The sequence below is a fragment of the Microtus ochrogaster genome, unplaced genomic scaffold (assembly GCF_000317375.1).
Source record: "Microtus ochrogaster isolate Prairie Vole_2 unplaced genomic scaffold, MicOch1.0 UNK19, whole genome shotgun sequence".
NCBI lineage: Eukaryota > Metazoa > Chordata > Mammalia > Rodentia > Cricetidae > Microtus > Microtus ochrogaster.
Genome location: NW_004949117.1, coordinates 1,788,583 through 1,811,843, shown reverse-complemented (window position 1 = coordinate 1,811,843; position 23,261 = coordinate 1,788,583).

Genomic DNA, 23,261 nt, shown 5'->3' with positions numbered 1-23,261 from the left:
GTCTTTTAATAACATGGTTACGTAAGCACTTCCAAATGATTGACAGTTTGGTCATAGCCAAATCCCACTAATCATAGGGAACAAGAGAAATCATTTAGTCACATAAAAAAAAGGGAAAGAGAAGAACTGCATGGTCTAATGAGGTTTTCTCATTTCCAGTATCTGTAAAATGTATTATTTAGTAATACTTTCAGAGATGCATATGCAATTTGAAGCAAATAATATGATAACCAGAAGTGTCTATTTTGGGGCTCAATTTCAGCTGCAATTGGTTTGGTGTACTTGTCCTTGCATGCCTCTTTTCTTACAAGTAGAAAGCCTTCACTGAGTTCTGCATTAAGCAAGAGATAGGACCTTTACTGAGTCTAGTGGAAGCTTGCTTTATTGAGCACCTAAGAAATTTTAAGAAGGTTCTGGCACCTACTTGTCTACTTTTTCACTTCTAAAGTTTTTAAAAAATAAACTGTCTTAGCTATGTTTCTATTGCTATGACAAAACATTGTTACAAAGACAACTTATAAAAGAAAGTATTTAATGTGGGGTTCATGGTTCCAGAGTGGAAGAGTCTGTGACCATCATGGTAGGCAGCATAGGAGAAGGTAGGCAGGCATCACAGTAGAGTAGTTGAGAGCTTACATTATGATCCACAAGATTAAATTAGATAGAGCTAATTAGGAATAGCATGAGCTTTTGAGGCCTCAAAGCCCATCCCAAGTGACACACCTCCTTCACCAAGACCACACCTCCTCATCATCCTTCCCAAGCAGTTCCACCAACTTAAGACCAAGTATTCAAATATGTGAGCCTATGGGAGCTATTCTCCTTCAAATCACTATAAAGTAGTCATCAAATGTATGAAAAAGCAAGATGCTTCCTTGGACAAAGTCACTTTTTTCAGTTCTAAGGAAACTGGTGAAATAGCAATGCAAAGTCAACTGTTTCAAAAGAAGTCACTTATGAGAGTCACTTAGTCTAGACAGTGTAGACACGGGTTAGGAAATAATCATTTTTTTTCCATGAAGCAATACAAACTTTTGCCTGCATTTTCCCCAGCTGTACCACCAGCAGAGTTTAAATAAACAGAGCAGCCTGGAGAACTATTCATTTGGCAAAATGGTGTCTGATTGTTGGTTTCATAGGTAAAGGGATGAGTCTGAGAAAATCAGGGATTGGGAGCCTGAGGCATTGTAAAACCACAGTGTTTAACAATGACAGGGAAATCAGCAAATCATAGGAACTTCAGTAACCCAAAAGAAGGCCATGTGTACCACATATAACAAAGCCATCCCTTTTGGGATGGGGTTTTCCATGTTAGGAGGTTGGCAAAGGCTAGGCCAAGAATTTTGCATAGGTGTATTAGAAGGAAGAGTGTATGCTTTCTTAGGAAGGGCTATTTTCATTACAGGAATGTTAAGGAATGAGTTTTGGAGGTGCCTAGAAATATATTTAAGGTCTGAAAACAAAAGTATTATCTTCAAGTATGAAAAGACAGTTGTAAAACTGGACATGTTTGATAACTTCATGCATTCATGGTATGAGATTTGAAAACTAGTCCAGATATCAACTCCTACATCCAGTAACATACTGTATGATGAGAAAATAGTGACATTAAGTCAATAACAAATGAAAGGAGTGCCACCTAAGAGAATGACAGACTTGGTATTAAAGGAATAACACAAATGGTTGGGGAGATGTTTCCATAGGAAAAACATTTGCCATGCAAGTGTGAGAACCAGAATCTAAACCCCAAGCACTCACATAAAAGGCATAGCAGCCACCTGTAAGTACAAAATGTAGAGAGTGGAAACAAGGGACCCCATGAACAAGCTGGATAGCTAGGCTGCCTTAATCTGTAAACTCTGGGTTCATTTAAAAACTCTGCCTCAATGAACATAATGGAGAGCAATCAAGGAAGATCCTGGACATCCATCTTGGCCCTCCACATGAACACACACACACACACGCACACACTCATACCTGATGTGGGATTCTACTCTGTATGCTATGAATACTGTTGGCTAATGAATATAGCTGCTTTGGTCTACAACATGGCAGAACTGAGTAAGGCGGGAATTACAAGCAGATAAAGGAGGAACGAAGGCGGAGACAGGGAGACAGAGGCACTGGAAACGTGCTGGTAAACCGCAAGCCTCGTGGTAAAATATGAAAAAAACCAGAAATAAGTTAATTTAAGATATAAGAGCTAGCCAATAAGAAGTGTGAAATAATAGGCCAGGCAGGGTTATATTAATACCATTTCCCTGGTCTGGGTAGCCGGGAAAAGAAAGAGCAGCTCCTGTCTACACACACCCACTGTCAAACACATACACTCAGACACACACTGTCACATATGGTCTCACACACACCTGCATGCTCATCTCACCTCATGTGCACCCACATATGTGCAAACATGAATATCTATGCAGGTACACACACACACACACACCCTCACACAGACACACAAACACATGTGCAAAACCAATAGGACATAAAATAACACAAAAACTGTAGGAGCAAGAATCCAGAAAACTTGTTACAGACAACTCAAAAGCTGAGCAAGCAGGTTTAGAATTTGGAACTTTCTTGTCAAGAGGGTCTCCTGCTGGTATCCTGTTGGCCAGGAGGATGGAATTTTAGCACAGGGACATCATCATCATGGACATTGTGACATCCCAGCAATAGTTAAGGTTGGATGGGTCTGGGTTAGTCCTTGATGGGCAAGATTTTTCCAAGGAGAGTGTGTGACACTCTCCTTGAAAAAGGAGAAAGTTCCCTTTGGAGTACGTTTCATGTTTGAGAGAGGTTTGTTCTCTCACAAATCATCTATAACCTTTAAAAGTCTCTCTTATTAACACTTCCTCTCAAACTCCATGACTACCATATATGAAAATAATCAGCTCTTGTCCACTTATTGGGATGACCAATTATGAAATATGCCTTTTTAAAATCTTTACCATGCAACATAGGGTCTTGGAGGCTCTGGCACCCATCACACCATGTATATATTTCTCTAAAATTATAAATAAGTCACATTCAACACCAATTAACATCATCATCAAAAATACTGTGCATGGCACGCATGTCATGCAAGAAGCGAGAACTGAGTGTACAAAGCGCTCAATCCTGGAACCTTCCCAGCCCAAATGACTTCATGCAGAGAAAATAAATAACAGAGAGCAGAGTTTGAACAACGTGAACTCTTTTTTTATTTGATTTGGTTTTCCGGTCCCTACCATCCCTTAGCAGAATACCTTACACAACGGAGGTGTTTGCTACAGCGAGAAGTGGATAGGGCTCTGTAGGCTTTGTCACACTTGATTTTACAAGCCAACTATAGCCTCAGTCAAGACACCCAGCCTTTTACTGTGGAGGCTTTGCCTTTTTTTTGCCTGCCTCTGAAGGACAGGGAGGAAATGTGATAACACAGCCATTTGTATCTAGCTGAGTTACTCCTGAAAGGCCTTTTTGTGGGTTCTTCCAGCCAGAGAGAAAGGTACTCATTGTTAGCTGCTTGTATTTGAAGATGACCTCTCTGATAGGGGTTTATCTTCAAGTGCTGGAAAGTACAGTGGTCTTGGAGGCTTGTGGGAAGGATTTTGTGCTGTGCTGAGAGCTTGTTTGCAGCTCCTGGTAATTGCAGCACCACCTTTCCTCGGGCTTGTCAGGGTGAGTTGGCTGGGGTCTGCTACCTGCACACCACAGCTCTTTGTTGGAGGGTGTTTTAATCCAGAATTCCATAGTTATCAAGAAACGGCTTGTGTCAACACTAGCTCTTATTGTGTTCTGAAGCACTTGGGGGCCTCTGACTTCTGCTGTTGTTTTTGCAGAGCAAATCACAGTGGAAGACAGACAAAGGTTAATTTTTAAGTGGATTCTGCATTGCTATTTGCCGCATCTCCCTTGATATCTGAATTGTTTAGCATATGACCCTAACGTCAGATCATTTTGTAAAAAGAATTTTCTTTGCTGGTCACCTGTACGTCTGCATCAATCACTTGGTAATGGGAAAAAGTCAATGTAATGATCTGTTTTGAAAATAAACAGTGAGCTTGACTTTGGCCTCCAGAGCCTATTATCATGTGGTAACATCATTCTAATCCAATGACATTATCTGCTCAGGATATTATGATGGTGGAAAATATTTCACTTTTGTTATCAGAACAATGAGGCTGTGATATTTGATTATGGAGAAGTATGTTTAACTTGTGGAATGTGGTACGTGAATTGTCAGAAGATTGACAGTGGTATCTAATTTGAACAGAAGATTATTTAGTGACCAACAAAAATGTTTGCATGACTGTTTCCTTCATTAAGCTCTCTCATCAGCAAATCAACTAATTTATGTTCTCATTACACTGAAGTGCCAGGAAATAAGAGAGGGGCTAGAATATAGCGAATAGCATCTCTGGTCAATTGTGTTATAGGAAAGAGAAACTTTTAGGAATGACACAGCAAGAAAAGTACTTCCAAGTTGAAATATAAGCAAATCAGGGAAAGTCATTGTCACTTTCTTTCTCCTCTCCTCCTCCTCACTCTTCCTCCCTCTCTCCTCTCCTCAGCATCTGAGAATAACCGAGTTGTTAGTAAAACTAGAACCATAGCTGAGTCTTTTGACTGTAGTAGTGCATTCTTGCCAAAGTTCTGATTCCCACCTGGGATCAATCTACGGTAGAAGTAGCTGCAGGGAGAAGGATTCTCTCAACCTTACAGCATCCCTATTCTTGGTCTCAATAGGAATCTTTATTCTTCCTTTTCACCCATTTGAGGCCAAAGAGCAGATTCCAGGGGAACCTGGATAATTGCTGGCTCTTTTAGCAGCTGGGCCAGAGTTGCCCAGGGTCTTGGTTTTGGCTGCTAAGAAATGTCTGAGTCACTTGGAGTGTTCTCAGATTCACAAATATGCCACATGGACCAAGAAGCAGATCTTTGTATATATATATAAAGCTGGCAAGAGTGGAGGTAGTTGTTCTGAGGGCTGCCACCATATTTACATGGGAGCTGGGTTTGCAAATACAATTTAAGAGGACAACAATGGCCTTGGTTTTTTGACAGGAAGCCAAACTCAGTTTCAAGGCTGGTGACAGCAGAATGGGGAAGAGCAACATAGCCTGTATGTGGGGTGACCCTGAGCAATTTGGAAAACTGACAAAAGTATGGACTTCTAGTTTGTTCATAATTTTTAATTGAAAAGCAAATATTGTACATATTTATTGTAGCATGATGTTTTGATGTATTGTAAGATGGAGAAGTCAAATGAATGAATATGTGTTACTCACACACTTAAATGTTTTAATGCTGAAGACATTTACAGTCTTTTAAAATATGCTTTCATAGCTATCTTCCCTCGGGCATATAGTTCTATTGTCAACTAAGTGCCTTCTGTAGGCTCTTAGTATAAGCAACCAGCTGACAACTTGTCAATACTCAAGCCTTTGAGGTAGAATGCGTACCTACAAGAAATCATTGAAGAACTGACCTTTTTATAATGTGAACTTTGATATTAGGTTAACTCAGCAGTTGGCGTTAAGCAGATACTTGTATTGTTCTATTTGACTTTTGGTTTTTAATAACACAGCCATACTAGGGAACCTCCTCCAGACAATGGTCTTTGAGATGCAAGGCCAGGTTGGTCGTGGTCCTGGGTACCAAAAGTGTTTTCTCACACACGACCTGTTCAGTCCTATACTATTAGTTGTATATCTATTTTCATGGTTGGTCATTTGGTATTGGATAACCAATTGATGTGCTTTTACCTGGGGAAGAATATTTCTCTTACTTTTGGCATTCCTCAATTACCTATAGTTCTCTGTGTAAGACTGAGGCCTCCTGTACAACTTCCACACTTGAGGACTGGGCATCATTGAAGAAGAGAAGGTAAAAAGATTGTAAGAGCCACAGAAATTGGGAGTTTGCTGTGAGATTATAGGAATGTCAGAAATTATATTCATAAGGTCTCAGAAACGTGACTACCTAACCAAGGACAGTTTTTGTAAAAAGCAACAAGGGAAAATGTCAGATTCAATGGATTATAGACAGACTGTACAGGGCAAACCAGAATATAAAATGACATGGTTGTCTGGAATCCACAGAGACTCATGTTGCACGGGATTTAGTAGCCGTTGGCCAAAATCCCCACTAGGCTCCTGAGGGTCAGACACAGTGTTAAATCACAAAGTCCTAACAAGACTCCACTTACTTATCTGTGGAGGAGGGTCAAGGAGAGCTATGCTTCAGAGACTGTTTTCAGGATTAAAAAAAAACCTTGAGTGCTTTGTAAAAGATGTCTCAGCGGGCCTTCTGTATATGCTGCACTCCAGAAGTAGACTTCAGTGCCAGCGAAGGGATGAATGGATGGATGTGCTAGCAAGGCAAGGGCAGAGAGGCAAAGACAAAAAGCTTTTTTTCTTCTATGTCCTTATACAGATTTCCAGCAGAAGGTACGGTTTATATTAAAGGAATGTCTTCCTGCCTCAAGATCTGAATTAAAGTCTCGAGTCTTCCAACATTAAGATCTGGATCAAAAAAAACAATAATAATAATAATAATAATAATAATAATAATAATAATAAATAAAAGCCGGGCGTTGGTGGCACACGCCTTTAATCCCAGCACTCGGGAGGCAGAGGCAGGCGGATCTCTGCGAGTTCGAGACCAGCCTGGTATACAGAGCTAGTTCCAGGACAGGATCCAAAGCCGCAGAGAAACCCTGTCTCGAAAAAGCAAAAAAAAAAAAAAAATAATAATAATAATAATAATTAAGATCTGGATCAAAAGGTGCATGTCTTCCTACCTCAAAGGTCCAGAATAGAAGTGGATTCACTCACTTCAAAACAATCAGAAAGCCTCCATAGGAGCGCCCTCCATTTCTGGATTGGAGTTCATTTCAGATATAGTCAAGTTGGCAACCAAGACTAGCCGTCACACTGGACTCCTTACATTACGTGTTTAATGCTACCCAAACAGAGCGGCCCATTAAGTGTCTCAGCACTCTTTAAGATAGCAAACTTCCAGTAGGCACCAAATACCTGTTCAGTAGAAATGCTAGATCAAGGACCTGCAGGCATTCTGTCATATGCAGTTGCCTACTTAGTAGCCTGCATTTCCCGCCTTGCTCTGTCTGTATACGTGAAGCACAGGAGCCTGCTGACAGACGGCTTGCTCTAATGGATTCAGGAGAGAGCCCAGGACTGTTAACTGTCTTTGAAATGAGTTTACAGTACATTTGCCAGAAAGACCTGTATTGACTGGGAAGGTCCTTTACCCTTGGACCTGCTGCTGCTGCTGCTTACTGGTGCTGCTTCATAAAGAGAACTATGACCCAAAGCCCCACTTTTATGAGGATGCATGGTCTTCATTGTACTTGTTCTGTTATTATGTATAGTCTTATAAGAATCCAAACTCCAATATTGTTTCACTTTATTTTTCAGAAAGATAGCATATTTTCCTTAGGCTGTAGTTTAAGAAAAATGAGATATATTTGGATTGACAGTTTATGTGATATTCTAGTAAATTAATGATATGTATGCATGCTTTTCTAACTCACACATACAATCAAAGAATAAATTTTTCACGAGATTTCTTATAAAAAAAAAAACCTGCCTAGTTTTTTTCAGTCTTGCTAATGGTAATGTTAACTCGGAAATTAGAATTGAGCAATTTTATTCCCCAAGAGAAATAACATGGGTTTTGACTGTTAAAATGAGCAAAAGGCCAGCACTTTCATTTCCCCTAGTGTGAAAAAAAAGTCCCTATCCCACATGCTATCTCATAAATGACAGAGAGTTTGGTTTTACAATTATGTTTCCCAAAAATAACAGTCTGAGTTCCTTAAATGTCTTTCCCTGCTTTTTTTCCCCCCTTTTCTTTTCTTCTCTTTCTCTTCTTTGTGTCTTGGCAGTTCTAAGCCTGGCAAGATTTTTGGAAGTTCTTCTGTAATTCTTGGAGAACACCTTTAGGGATATGCTCATATTATTAAGAAACACATCTCGGCTAGACACTTTAATGTGCGTCTGGGAGGCTAATCCAGGCTGGCTACAAAGTATTGGCAAGTCATTGTCTATTACCAGAAAGTACAGAGAGTGAATGTGGGATCCCCAACAGCTTCCCCTGGTCCTCTCATTTTCCTCTTCGAATTGTCGGTGTCACAAACATTTTCATGTATGTGACCCAGTTTTGTGTCTTTATTTTGTCTTGTTACCGTCTCAAGGACTTTCAGGTGTTCTGTAGGAATGATGAGGACAGCCTTGACTCCTGTCTGATGAATTTTTACCTACTCTGACTTTACAGAATCTTTCTCTGCTGTTGGAACTCAAGGCTTCTCCAGCTCTTAATCTCAGTGCTAATGTCCTTCTGGGTTTTAGATCGAGTCCCAGATAGGTGACAACAGGGGTAAGGCCATCATAACTCGTCACTGGCTCATTCGAATCTACTTTTTAGTTCTCACATATTTATCCCATTGTCCTGTTTAGTTTTTGTTGCAGTGGAGCTTTTGTTGTCCTTTTGCTTACCTGCCCCCTCAGCCCTTGGCATCCAATGGGAGAAAAAGAATGGAAAATGCTTCCTCCATCTTACAGGGAAACGATACTTTTAAAAAAAATTAACTTGTATTTTGTGGTTGTTTATAAAAATGCCTTGCACCTTTCAAATTGCAGGGGGGTGATGTTTTAATCCTGAACACACAAAAGAGGATCCCCCACCTTTGCCTTATTTTTTTTTTTTTATTTTTCTGCTTGCTGGGAAGTGGAGACTTACTTGTTATAGATCTCAGTATCCAAGACAAGTAGCACATGGTACAGGGTGAGACAGTCTCTTTTTCCTATAATTTTTGCCTAGACAGATCCTTTCAGGTAGGTTAATTCTTCAATTTTTTTTTGATAAAATTTTGGGAATTGCTCATATTAATCTGGTTAACTTAAAATCTTTCTAAAATGTCTTCTTATAATAATATTATGTATTTATCTCATGCATCATAAATATATTTTAAGGCTTGAGTTTTATGTTTCAACATAGACTATATCAATATATTTTAAGGATTTTTATCAACAGATTTTCTTTATGTTAATAAAGGTATTTAATTGACAAATCATACTTGTCACCATTTAAGTAATCATGTGATATTTTGTTTTTTGGATACAATGAAGAATTATTAAATTAAATATACTAGGATAGCCAGAATCTCACTCTTCCTGTCATTTTTTGGTGGTGAGATGTTTGCAAGTTATTTATTTCTTAAGCTATGTTCAAATACATACCCTAAGATACTGGGGAAGACTGAAGATGTGGGCGGAAGCTAAGGAGGAATAGTCTATTGTAAATTGACACTCCCTGGATTTGCCAGGCATTTGAAACTATACTCACTCACCAGTTCCAAGTTGAGAGACTATCTGTTTGCTAGAGGTCTTTCCCGATAGCTCATTGGCATAGTCGATTCATCATCCACATTGATTTGCAATGTTGGTATCTTGAAATCTGTCCAACTGGCTCTGTCAGGCAGAATTGACTGAGAACTAACTCTCCCAGGCCCAGACACGTTCTCCCTTGCTGTTTTTTCCCAATCTCTCTATCCTCATCACACACATACAGTATGCAGAAATATATAAGTCACTTCTCAAAGCCTAAACCCTGTTGCTCATGAGTCAGACCAGAGTATACCACACTCTTTTAACTTCTGCTTTCACAAGTCAAACTGTGTAAGTATTGGTGAATATTTCTGGACTAAGTTCACATCCAGTAGAGAATGAGACTCCAGAGTTGAGCGATACACTGACAATAAATAAAATTAGTTTGCAGCCACAAAAGCCTTTAAACAAAATAAGTTTTCCACTACTGAGCTGGGAATTCAAATTTTGCACAACCAAGGTCGTAGCTGTGAAACTAAGATTCACTATTTATTTAGTGTGTTGTCTGCATTGTGAGCAGCTTGAGGAAAGAACATAATTTTTATGAATTATGTTACCCATAGTATCTAATGAAATGCCCGGGACAGAAAAGGCTCAGCTATGTTTAGTCAATGTGAAACAAATAGATGTCTCAAATTGTGAATTTGTTAATTCGCCTCTGTCCTATAAAAAAAAAAAAAAAACAAAACCTACTGCTATTTAAAATAGCCCACCTTAACAAGAGAACTGAATTTCTACAATTTATTATACTTTTTACCAAACTATTTTTTTGTAGATGAAACTCACCTACAGAGCTCGTCCCTTTGCCAGAATAGAATAAAAATTTTCCAGAAACATGTATATCAAAAAACTGGCAACTGAAAGGAAAAGAAAATATGACTAACAGGAGTCTGACTAAGGAGAAGTCTAGCAACTCTTTGCTCTAAGTGAGGTCATAAAAGTGTGTCTGTCTTATAACACAATTCTTCCATTAGTATTAGTAAGCAGTTTTCACACAACAAAACTTTTTTTTTTAATTTCAGGGGAAAAGGTGTGTTTTTGTCAGTGATTTCTGTTTCAGTTCAACTGTTTGCATGGTTGTGCTAGAAAGAATGAAAATGAGGGTACAGAATTTCTCATTATCCTTCATAGGCTATCTGTTAAGTAATAATTTTATAGTTAAGCTAAACAGTTTTAATTTTAAATGTAAATATTGAAAAGATCAATCAACAGTTTATTAGGAACACACAATTCAAAGATTATTGCTTCTTTACTCAAACGTCAGAAGGATCTTCAGATTTACTAAGTTTTTTTTTCAAAATTTATTTTACTATGGCAAATTTTGCAAAGTTTTTTCACAAATCTTCTTTATGTAGAATCTTGAACTTTTTTTTTTCTCACTTGAGTCTAACAGAGCAATGCAGGAATGCCTTAGCATAGTACTGCTGAACCTTCCTAGGAAGGTTAAATAGACTAAGCTTCAGTTGAGAAGCTCGCCAGAGGTGGACTTTTGAAGGTTGTTACATCATCCCTTGACTTCTGCCTTGCTCTCCACTTTCTGATCCGCTATGCTGTGGGAATGCTTCTTTGTGAAGCTTTCTCTGCTAGGATGGACTCAAACCCCTCTGAAACCATGAGGTAAGAATGACAGTAATGATAAAATGTTATTGCCATACCCCAGAATGAAACTTTGTGTTTAGTTACTTTTATTTTATGTTATTGTCAAAAATGATTACATTCTGATATCAAATTTGTCTATTCTCTAAGACATCAAACAATAATCAATTCCTTTTTTATTCTGGATATTGCATTTCTACTACAGTTCTCCCTTGCTGCTCCTTCCTCCAAACTCGCCCATATATGTCATCCCATTTTGCTTCAAATTGTGACCTCCTTTCTTCATCAATTATTGTTGCATGAATATTTGGTTACTTTGCACAATAAGATAATAAGGCAATACAAATCATTTATTTACTGCCAAATGTACATGCATATGATATGTGCTCCAAAATTAGACATTCTCTAATTTTGTCATAGTTGACTTTCTGCAACTCTGTGAAGTGATTGACAGTTTCTCACTTAAAAGCTGCTCAGCTAAAATTCTTTTAATGGGTCACATAAATCTAGTAACTTCGGGCTTTGATTTGCATTTCGTCTATCTTGGATGGAAACCAGGCTTGTTATCCAGCAAATGTTGGCGACATATATTAGTAATTTCTTGGTCATTCATGACAAGTGGCCCTTGGTTAAGATGTGTGCCTTGATTAGATTTTTTCTTATGAAAATGTTCACCTTACTTTCTGCACAGTTGGTTGTTAAATATGTAATAATAATATTTCCACTGAAAAAAAATCCCCAGGGAATGTCCTGAGGATTGGATCCAGTGATTTTTGCATAATTGGCAAGTTTTGTACCTCTGAACTGCCTACAAGTTCAGTTCTCTGAACTCTTTGATGATTATTGCTTTATTTTAAAAACCTGTTTCATTTGTGATAAAACTTACGGAAAATTACAAAAGAACTCCTTATCTTTGAGATACTTTTACATTTTTCTCTTAAAGCAAGCAACACAAAGTAAGGCACTTTGTTTAGAGTCACTGGAAAGCTAATCTTATTGAATGGTCTGACATCATGCCATAGTCTGAGATTTAAAGTTATGGCAGATATTTATTCAAGATATACCAGAGTATCTACTAGAATCATATCACTGAAGACTTTACTCACTATGTAAAGAAGATGCTAGAGAAATTATTGTCAGTTTTCTTGGAAAAGTTGTGGTTGTTTCAGTTAAGAAATACTAAAAATCATATTCTAATTTTTATTACATGTATTTATGTATTTGGGTCAAAGTCACAAGCATACTGTAACATCTGTGAAGGTCAGAGGAAAACTTGCAGAAATTGGTTCTCTTCTTCTACCACATCAATCCTTGGGGTTCAACTCATAACCTCAGACCTGATAGCAGGTTGCTGAGCCATCTTGTCAGTCTGATATTCAAGTATTTTTATTTTATAACTTTTATGATTTTTCCTCCTTCTTTTCTTACTTCCATCTTTTTCTCCCCTTTTCTCTCTCTTTTCTACCATTTTGCTAATGCATAATTGATCAAAACATTCTATATTTGGGCATGCAGCTTGTAATGTGATGATTATATGCAATATAAAGATGGCAATCTATTAACACATCCATCACGACACAGTTACAACACATTTGTACTCTTGTGGTCTACTGGCTTAGCAAATTTTAGGTAAACAGTAGAGCCCTATTAACTCTGACACTGTGCTGTATTCTAGATTCCCAGATCTTACTCTCCGTACAGCAATGCTTATTAAGGTGTTACTGAGCTATGTCCCCATCAGCTCAGGAACAGGAAGATATTTTGGGGGGTTCTGTAATACAATATATGAGGCAGATTAATTTAAATGAGTAGACATGTGTTTCTTCACTGTATTGAAGGATGTCAAGCCAGCATCCAGCATCCAGTTGCTGCCCTGCAAGTGTTGTTCCCTGTTTCCAGAAGGGAGGGAATGCTATGTTCTCACAGGTGAATTTTATGAAGGGCAAGTGGATGAGTGCCTCACATCAGGGCTTTAATGCTTTACATGAAGGAGCTGCCCACACTCTCATCTTAATTTCACTGAGGAGGGAATTGCCCTCTTGACTCTGTTGCTTTTTAAGCCCCCATCTATAGCCTATTGACTTTCAACACAGACACACAGGTTGAAAGGGACATACTCAAAGTCTAGAACATACCAAGGAAAAGAGAAATGCTTACTTGTGGCTGAGGGGTACAGGACCCAACCATGAGAATTAATATAGTATGTTTGTATATTTTGAAAGTGTTTGTAGGGCAGGGCATCTGGAAAATTCTGCTTTCTAGTGCACATTTGTATGATATCCTCTTAATTATACACACACTGAAAGCAACTTTAAAATATTTACTGGGGAAAGCAAGAAATATAAAGGAAAGTATCAAATAATTGGTCAGAATCAAATTATTAATGAAAAGTAGAAGACCATAAAGAGCAGAAGGGTTTGGTCCTGCCTCAACTTCGTGTGCCAGGTTTTGTTGGCTCCCCATGGGAGGCCTTATTCTTTTGGAGGAGTGGATGGGGGTTGAGTTGGGGGGAGCAGGAAGAGGAGAAGGAAGGGAAATGGGGTTGGTTTGTCAAATGAATAAAAAAATCAAAAACATCTTATAGAAATGCTGAACAAAGTGTCAGTGAACATGAAGCCTCAGCATTGTGTAGGCTGCTCAAAAAGAAAGAAAAACTCAGTAAACCCATGATTTGCAATATAAGAATGCAAGAAAGATGCAATCCAAGAAACCCCTGGCTTGTAAAGACTATACAAAGACAGTTTCCTCCTTGTATCAGGAGAGAAAGAAGCAGGTTTGCAGAAGTCAGAAAACACCATGAGAAATGTAAAATGCACACTCATTTTAAGGCATGACTAGATAAACATTTTTCAAATCTTGGCAAAGAAGAGTAAGAAACTGACTTCAGAACCCACTATAAATAATTAAGTTTGAAATTCAATTTCAATCAACATTTTATATATATAAATATATTATATATATATTTCCTTCCATAACATGTTTTATCCATTTAAAGTAACTTTTGTTATGATCTTTCATCAAGTATGAAACTAAAAGATCTATATAGTTATTATTATAGCTGGTTAACTGATACAAATCTTTCATTTTTCAAACAACTTTTTTTGCGTGTCTAGAATGGGACAAAAATAAAATAATCTTTACCCTTCACAAAAGTTTCTGTTAATGAAGTTTATACATTCTGGAATTTTCACATGATGCAATTTCAACAGATTTTGTTGTGTACATGCTGAAGTCTACATATAAATACCTATAGCTGGGCCCAACCCTAGCTGCTAGATCCAAATGCCTACCCAGACTCTTCATTAGGCCCTATCAGTGACATCTGTGGTTTAGAGTGCCTCTATATAAAATTGAGGTTCTATACCGAAATTCCTTCTATCAAGGATGTTCTTTTTCCATGTAGATACCTCAGCTTTTCAGCTGCACAGGTCCCAGTTTTGGAGATTCTTTAACTCATCATATTTAGTCCATAAGGAGCTTCCTTGGGCACACTTCCATAATTTTACAACTTTTCTGCACTTCTTCTAAAACCACCATGGTCCAGGGCACCCTTACTTACCACTGATGATGACAATGTCCACTAATATGTCTCTTTGCTGAGACTCTTGCCTTTTGGAAGTAGTTTCTATTATGGTAGCTAGGATAATCTTTCTACGTGGAGGTCAAATCATATCACTTTTTAATTTATTGTTTTATTTTTGTAAATTCTGTAAGGATATTCATGGCTATCAGTTATGTCCACTTACATATATGAAGATTTTAGAATATTATGTTGCCCATGGCCGAACAAATAAACTATTTTTAGAAGAAAGTGATAGCAATTAGAGAAAGGAATTTACTACCCTCAATATCTGAAGTCTTTAAACTCCTCTCATGTTCTTTTTACTGCCTCATGATGCTTGCTAGCCATGTGGACAGGCTTCTCCAGGAGAAGCTCAGGATTTCCTTCAGATGGGACATACTGGCTGATAGATGCCTGGATTCACATCATGATTATGACCCCGTGAAGGCAGAATTTGAATACCACAGTTTCTCATTTGTAAAAAGACAGTTGCACAAAGTCATCCTTATGGACATTGTGAAACCAAATAAATCTTGTGACACTACCCGTGTCTGCCAAGTCTTCAGTACCAGCAGTACAGAGGACTAAAATGTCATTTGTGAATATATACAAACAAAAACCCAAATATGCCAATCCACTTCTTAGATTGCTGGGTAGCCAGTGCTAGTAATTTTGTTAAGTTGCACAAAGTCTTCTAGGATGGAAGCTAACTGATGACATTTGGCTCAGTTGAAGCCATCAGTGGTGTTACACACTCATGTGGTTGCGTAACATTGAGGGTGACATCTATTTACTTATTTATTTTATACTTCTGTCTTGTGAAATTAAATCCATATCTAAATTGGTGGTATGACGTCTGAAGGCTCATGATAGGAACTTGTATGATTTTCAGTTCCCTGGCTTACGACTCACTGTGTGTTTGAGTATTTGCATCCATTTCTTGATCTCAACAACAGTGAAATTTGCCTCAGAATAGACATTTTCCCAATTTCCATTGGAAAATGGATGAATCAGTTTTCTTACAATTGTCTTAATCTCCATTTTATTTTGTTTATAATCCTACCCCATCATTGCCTAAAGATGGAAGTTCACTGGGAGAGACCTTACTTGGCCGCTGTCACTTTTCCACAACATTAACATTAGATGATTTGCAGTTCTTGAACTGTGCCTTTCTGGAGCAAAGTTTCTAAGCAAATAGAAAGAGTCTTTTTTGTAAACCTGCTCTTCTCTGGACATGCTGAGACAGGGAAGCCAAAATGACACTTCAGTTTTCAAGAACCACGAAGAAAATGGCCAGTGCCTCCGGATTATGTGACCCTTGCACGTCGGGTACTTCCTGCTGTGCCCAGAGCATCTCCACTACTTCCTGCTGTGCCCAGAGCATCTCCACTACTTCCACTCACCTGCAGCCCTCAGAGTTTCAGATAAAGAATATTTTTTTTAAAGATCTGGGGCTCAGAAGTCCTGCACTAAAATGTAACTGGATGTGGAATGAATCAGAAACATGTGGATTAAATTTCTCTGACAATTTCTTTGGTTATAAAAATTAAGGGGAAAGTGCTTGGCCAGAAGCTTTTTGGTTGATGACAACCCCAACATGGTTTGAAATATCTGATTTCTGGTTGGATAAACAAACAAATAAGAATACAAACAAACTTCGTTTCCCTCTTGCAAAACCTCTGACACTATATTAAACCTCAGGGCTCTTTGGTGCCAGGTTTTAGAAAGCATCTGGAGAAGCTACTGGCTTTATTCTTTGTCTCATTAAAACGATGCACAGAAACGCTCCTGTCCATGTACATATAAGCAATGCTGATGTTTCTCAATGGATCAGCCATGGATTGAGTGAGATAAGACAAACTTAAAAGTTTATTTGATTTCAGAATGTTAACTTGGAGAATCATCCAGAATTAGTCCTGCGTAAGGTAAACAGTTGACTCGTTCTTCTAAAGCCATCCTAAGACAGCCAAAAGCTTGACCATAGCTTATATACACGTAAAGGGGAAATTTGCTTTGTTATTAAACAGCAGTACTGAGGGTAATTGAATGCACAGCTTCTACTTATTAAAAGGAATATATGAGAGTCAAAAATAAATCCCCTGTGATGTTGTTACTTCTCTTATTCTTTGTCTTTCAAATACATCAAATAACTGGTCACTAGTTATGCTGACAGACCAGCACGTTAAGAGAACCAAGGAGATATTTTTGTGAGTAGATAAACAAAAGGTATTCATGGCCCAGTATAGAGAGCCAGCCAGCAATAGAAAGACTTTTAAAATGTAATGGGCCATAAAATACTTCATAAATGATTCCTGTACTTTGCATTACATAAGTATTAACAGTAAAAGTTATTTAAAAAATAAGGTGAAAATGTCTTCTTCCAAGTCAAAGATTTTGACCTGAACTATGAACTTAAATATAAAAAACTTAAATATAAAAAAATCTGCATTTTTTTATATTATGCATTCGTGCGTGCATATCTCTCTCTCTCTCTCTCTCTCTCTCTCTCTCTGTATGTGTGTGTGTGTGTATAAATGTGGAGTCACACATTTGTGAGTGACAACTTGAAGGAAAGAGTTAGCTCTCTGTATACACACACACACACACACACAGACACACACACATACACACACACACCCCTAAAGTCAGAAGAAAAAGAACGATTGGGCATCCCTATAATCCCAGCACTGAAGAAACTTAAAGAAGTGGATTTTCAGTTTGAGGTCCTGCTGGGATATGCAGATGTCAAAAGGGAAAACTTATTGAAGCTGCTATTGGGAGGAAGAACCAGCAGGATGTTTCTGAGTCAAGAGGAAACAGGGGCAGCAGCTGTTCCTCTTCAGCACCGTTTGCATGCATGCTATTCTAGATTGTAACTATAGATTTCCAGATAGGTGTTTGTTCATTCAAAACATATGAAAGTTCCAAGTATATTCTGAAAAGGCAAACCACAAATGTATGTCTTCATTTGTCATATTTATTAAGGTTACATCTAATAAAAAGACAGAGGGAAATGGTTTGTGTATCAGAGGATCAAGGGAGTAACTGGGGAAGGAGCAGAAGTCTGCAAAGGGGCCTGGCACAAGTCCTCAAAGGAGTGAAGGAAGCTTGGAAGACAGCAGGAATATTCCAAGGGAGACAGCAAAGGCAAGGGCATGGTTAGTGGGAAGGATCTGAAGAAGCATGCATGGTCCTGCTGAGGTGGCCCAGAGCAGAGCAAGAGATCTATAGGAGACAAAAACCCACCAGGGGACACAGTTTTAAACATTACAGACTTTGTTTCTGCCTTGAGAGCGTGGCAGTGGAGGCCATTACAGGGATTTGAGAACGGTCCTGCTTACCCAGATTATTTCCATCGTAAGGGGAGTGAACATTAAAATAGCAATTTAGTGATTCCCCTTCTGACATTCATAGAACCAGCCTTGCACAATATTTGCGTTGGGAGAACACATACTGTTTTCTCTCTTCCTAACATCTATGTTTGCATCTCCTTCTAACTAATAACTATATCAAATAATAGTTGTTTTCTGTCAGTGAACCAGCATCAGAAAGGTGTGTCTTCAAATATTTGTGCAAGATTGGTAAGTTCTTTTATTTTTTTTTATAAAAAACACACATTATTATAGCCTCTGAGTTCATGCTATTTCCATGTTAGATAAGGTAGTTTTAAGGATTGGTCAAATTTCCTTGGATACTGGAACCTATTAATATTATTCTGGTTCACAAAATACTGAAATAATTAAAATGATATTTAACTTCATGAAATCTCATAAGATTAACAAATAGTGACATTTTTTGAAACAAATATTATCAGTGAAAGAATTAGTCTAATTCTCTGGATGAATAAATGAATCTATTTGGTTTGCCAATTACATGTAGCTCACCCCTGTTAGATCAGGATAAAGCCCAGCTTAACTCATGCTCAGTATCAAATCTGAAATATTCTACAAGATGAAGGCTTTTACAGAAATGGTATGGGAATTTCTTAATGCTCTTATTTATTATCCAAAGCCCTTAGCCTTACAATGAAGTGGCCTGTGCAATGTCAAGCACATATTTAATTTGTAACAAGACCATGACATGTTCGAACGGGAAGGAGCTGTAGAGAGGATGGGCTCACTTCTCCTTTAAGACAAGAAATGTTGTCTGTGGGACTTCCACATCCTGTGTGCACCCCTGTCTTCATCAGCTCTTTTGTTAAGCTGACTCTCATTCTAATTTAGCATTGTTCAGTACACTATAAAGCCTCCAGTTGCCTTAATGCAATTATTTGGCTTGTATCACCTTATCTTCATCAAGATTAAAATAAGAAGTCTAAGTCTTGGTTTTCAAGTCCGGTTTTCTAGTAGCAATCGAATCCTCAGAGTGAACCACTTTTGCTATTTAGCCAACCAGACATTTAGAGCATAAACTTCTGGATTAGAAAAATAAAGAATTCAAAGAGAAGGAAGCAATATTTGGTTGAGTTGGCCTGGCTTCCTTTGCTTTTTTAGTATTCAAGTGGACAATTTGTACAATTTCCCTTACTTTGATCTCAGCTACCCACACTACTGAGACGTAGGCACAAATTATTTACCAATCCCTTCATCTATAGACTTTGAAAGATGGGAAAAAATTCATCCATTGTGAAATTTCCAGACTGAAAGTGCCTACAGTTATTTCTGCTGCTGACTTGGACCATAGAAGAAGCGTCAGCCCTAGCCAGGGCTGCCCTCAAGCCCTCCACCCAGCCAGACCTGTTGGCCTTGCCAGCATCATTTCCTGAAAGATAGAGCTCCTCATGTGTGTCCGCCGTCATGCTCTGGAAGATCAGGGTACCCAACCAGGAATCTGTTAATGGAGGTTAAGAACACCAAGCAGTCTTTTGTATTTTACTTGGAACTATGATAACCACGAAATGGCTCTGTGTATTTTATGAATCAGCTTGCTGTCCAATCCATGTATTCTTTTATTTGGATACACTTCAGTGAGTGTGCTTTTCTTTGGTAAGAAGTGTTTGATGTTCAGAAACCTTGAAGTCATTTATACTACTTTCTTTCTCCCTTTTCAAATAGAAGTTCACATTTTGTCCACCACAAAGAGGAGAAAAGCCAAGAAGTCTAAGCTTATTTTGCAAGACCAAACCCACGAACTCTGATTGGCTTCTAATCTTGGCTAGACACATTCCCCAGAGTTCCAGACCTTACATCAAATGGGACAGTATCATGTCACAATGAAAACTGTAAAGTGGGGTAATTACCTGAGTTCAAATGTCTTCACACAAACTTTGAACAAAGTGCTTTATTATAATTACCCTAAGTTTAGTTAATGTGACAATAAGAGTATGAATTTCCCCAAGATAATGTGTGTTTTTCATATTCAGGAACCTGACAGTTACTGCGCAAGATAATCTAATTAATTTCCCTTTAATATGTGTATTAAATATTACATATTTAATATAGATTTTTTGATCTATTCCTCTAGAGAACTCTAATGCAGAATCCTACTTAGCTTGGAGCACAAATGGTGGTGTGAACCATGTTTTACCTTCAGCAAAAACTTTAATTCTGAAACTTCAATGAATATACTATTAATAACATTTGGGGAGGCAGAAATAGGGTATGCTGGGACTACATGTCAGGCCTTTGAACATGATAAGCAGCTTCTCTACCACTGAACTTTATGTCCAGAGCTATCTTTTTTTTTCCTTTTTAAAATCAATCCTGTAAAATTGGAATCCATCATAGAAGCAGCCACTGTGTGTGATTTTAAGGAATATAGCAAAACCTCCTGTCCTCGTTATCCAATTTTCTACAGCTTGTTCCCTCACACGCCTCATTTGGTTGGCTTTTGAAGTTTCCTTGGTCTTACAGGGAGGTGTCATTTAAAAAAAAAAAGGCCGATATGACCGAGAGTTATAAGTAGTAGAAACTTAGGTTTCTTGCAGATGACCAACAGAAAGAACCCAATCGCCATAAAAATGAAATAAATAGGATACAAGGAGTTCTGGGAAGAGGAGGAAGGCAGGAACCAAGGCTTTAGAGCAGCAGTTGGGAATAGATCAAAAGAAAAAAAGCAAAAGTTTTACTTATTTGAGATTTTAACCTCAGGACTCCATTAATTGAAGGCAAACTAACCAGTGTTTTAACCCTTCCTGTCTCCCTTTTCTCTTTCCCTCTTCTGTGTTAGGGGATCTAGCGTGGAGTGCCGAGGAAGCCTTCTGCGAGCTGAGGATCACATGAACAGCAGCGGACAAGCTTTCTTTTCCCCTGTGAAGTCGCTGGTGTGTATCCTGTGTAGGGGTGGATTTGTCCTTGATCACCAACACCTGCTGGAGCATCTCAGCTAGAGGGTTGGTTCTGTGCTAGTGAAGTTGCCTTAAAAATATCCCCACACTCTGTAGTTACGGAGACTGAGACATAGAAAGCGCTAGAAACTGAAGCAGAAAATTTAGGTGTTCCTGTGGCTAATGCTACTCGTCTCAGCTCAGAGAGCAGTTACTTATTTTTACTATTTTGTCATTGCTGAAGTCAAAAACATTGTTTTAAAAAATGTTGACATGGATTTATAGAACAAAGCAGACATACTAGAAAAGTTTTCATAACAACTAAACGATCCAGACTGCAAAAATGTAAGGAAATATAATGGACCATATAGTAAGCACTTTGTCCAGTGTTTACTAAAGTGATATTGCTATGTGAGACCCACGGGAATATCAAAAAACCTGGTCAACTGTGCTTTCCTCAAAGTACTGCCTGCTAAGAAAGAAAATTACTGTTCCACATTTTCACCAAACAGAATGGTTGGTAGCAGTTGTACGTCTTTGTTAAATCAAAAGAACAATTTTATTGTATAGGATTATTCAAAAGCCTTAGATTTCTAGAGGCAAGCAAATCAAGATAGAGAGGTTTAATATAGCTGATAAATAAAAAAAATACTTAAAACCCATTATGTTTTGCAGTGCTAAGTATCAAAACAGGGCCTTGTTCATGCCAGGCAAGTGTTCTTCCCCTAAGATACACTTTCAGCATTTGAATCCAAATTTTTACAGTTATTGCAATAAGTAGTATCAGCTGCATAAAACACTGCTTTCCAGGAAGGACTAGACGTGTAAGCTAGGTATCCTGAGCAACATCTTCGCAGCGTGAGTGGAAGCAGCGTGAGTTCTGCTATAGAGATCTGGTAGGATGAAGGTTCTGACTTCCTGAAGCTTCAAAATCTCCTCTGAATCCTACATGCATAGGAGACATTCTTTCAGGTGAAACAGTGTGAGGTCTGGTGTGGGCCCACCATCCACAACTTCCCACCACCAAAGAAGGGCAGAAGCAACTGTACATACATGCCAGGCTACAGTGGAAGACAGGCAGTGCGAAACCTCAAGCAGCAGCCCTCTGTGCCTCCAGTCCCTCAGGTCTGATGTCCCTGTGAGCTGTCAGAGATGGCAAACTTAAAAAAATATCCCACAGAAGTCTTTTACTGAAAACCTCCCTCTCCACTCAAAACTAAATTTACTTCCTCAGAGGCAGGACTCCACATTTTTTAAAGGTGTAATCAACCCCAATTGTGAGTTTAACTTTTATCATGCTAAGTTTAAGTTTATATAAGGGTGTCTTGAGAAGAGATTTTTTGAAAGCATGTGTTACTTAAATGATCGAGGTGATCTCAGAAGCTACACAATCGGCCCCAGTCTTCTGTGACAGATTCCCTGATTCTGGGAGTGAAAATGATAATGGTGACCACTAAAGGAACAGATACGCAGGGCCTAAACAGCATTTTGTTTGCTATTTGTATCTCATATTTGAGGTAGACATCACTCGGTATTCAGATTAAAATATAAATCCAGTGAGTTGAAACAACATACTCAAGACAATCTGCCCAAATTGGTAAATTTGTGGGACAAAGACAATAGAAGGTTGTCACCAACAGAGGGGTTTTTTAACTACTGTATGCAATTTAAAAACAATCTACAGCAAGATAAATGTTTTCCCCTATTGACATCAATTCAGATACTGTATGCTCAGGATGGCTATAGAACCAACCCTAGCACTGAGTCCTTACTCAACTGTTTGTGGCTTTGGGTATCACTCAACCTTTTACTCTTCTGAGCACTTTACTGAATAGATTTTCTATAAAAGTAAAATAATTGTCTTTGTCCAATTATGTTGTTTGAGAGTTCCGAATTATCTTAGTACTTTATAGCTCAGGGCTATGTAGATATAATCATTGAGAGAATATAAACTCTGAAACAAGAAGTTGTGACTGTATATGACTAAAATATTAAAATGGTTGTTCAAAGTTTCAATTTCTTAATCAATTTATGTTATATACCTTAGTTTCTACTTGAAACTGCTTTCCCTTCATACTGTTATGCTTTGTGATCATGTATTAAATCTGTACTATATACTAAACATGTTTTTATGTGTATAAAAGATCAAAGTAACCTGGTGTCTACAACCAAGTTGTTTAAAAGTCCTGGATGATAATCTGTGACTCAGAAATAGGGACAGAAAAGTCATGGTACTGAAGTCTTGTTCTGTTAGTCTCTCTTGAAAAATAACTTATTCTATACTTTTAGAAGAAACAAAAATGATAACCAACTTATGCTTTTATTCACCATGTACTCCATATTTAGGGAGAGTTCAGCGTAATAAGTTAGTTTTGAGAATATGTCCAGACTATCAAAAGGATGGGAGCTCATTTACAGAGAAACACCTCTAGTATATAGT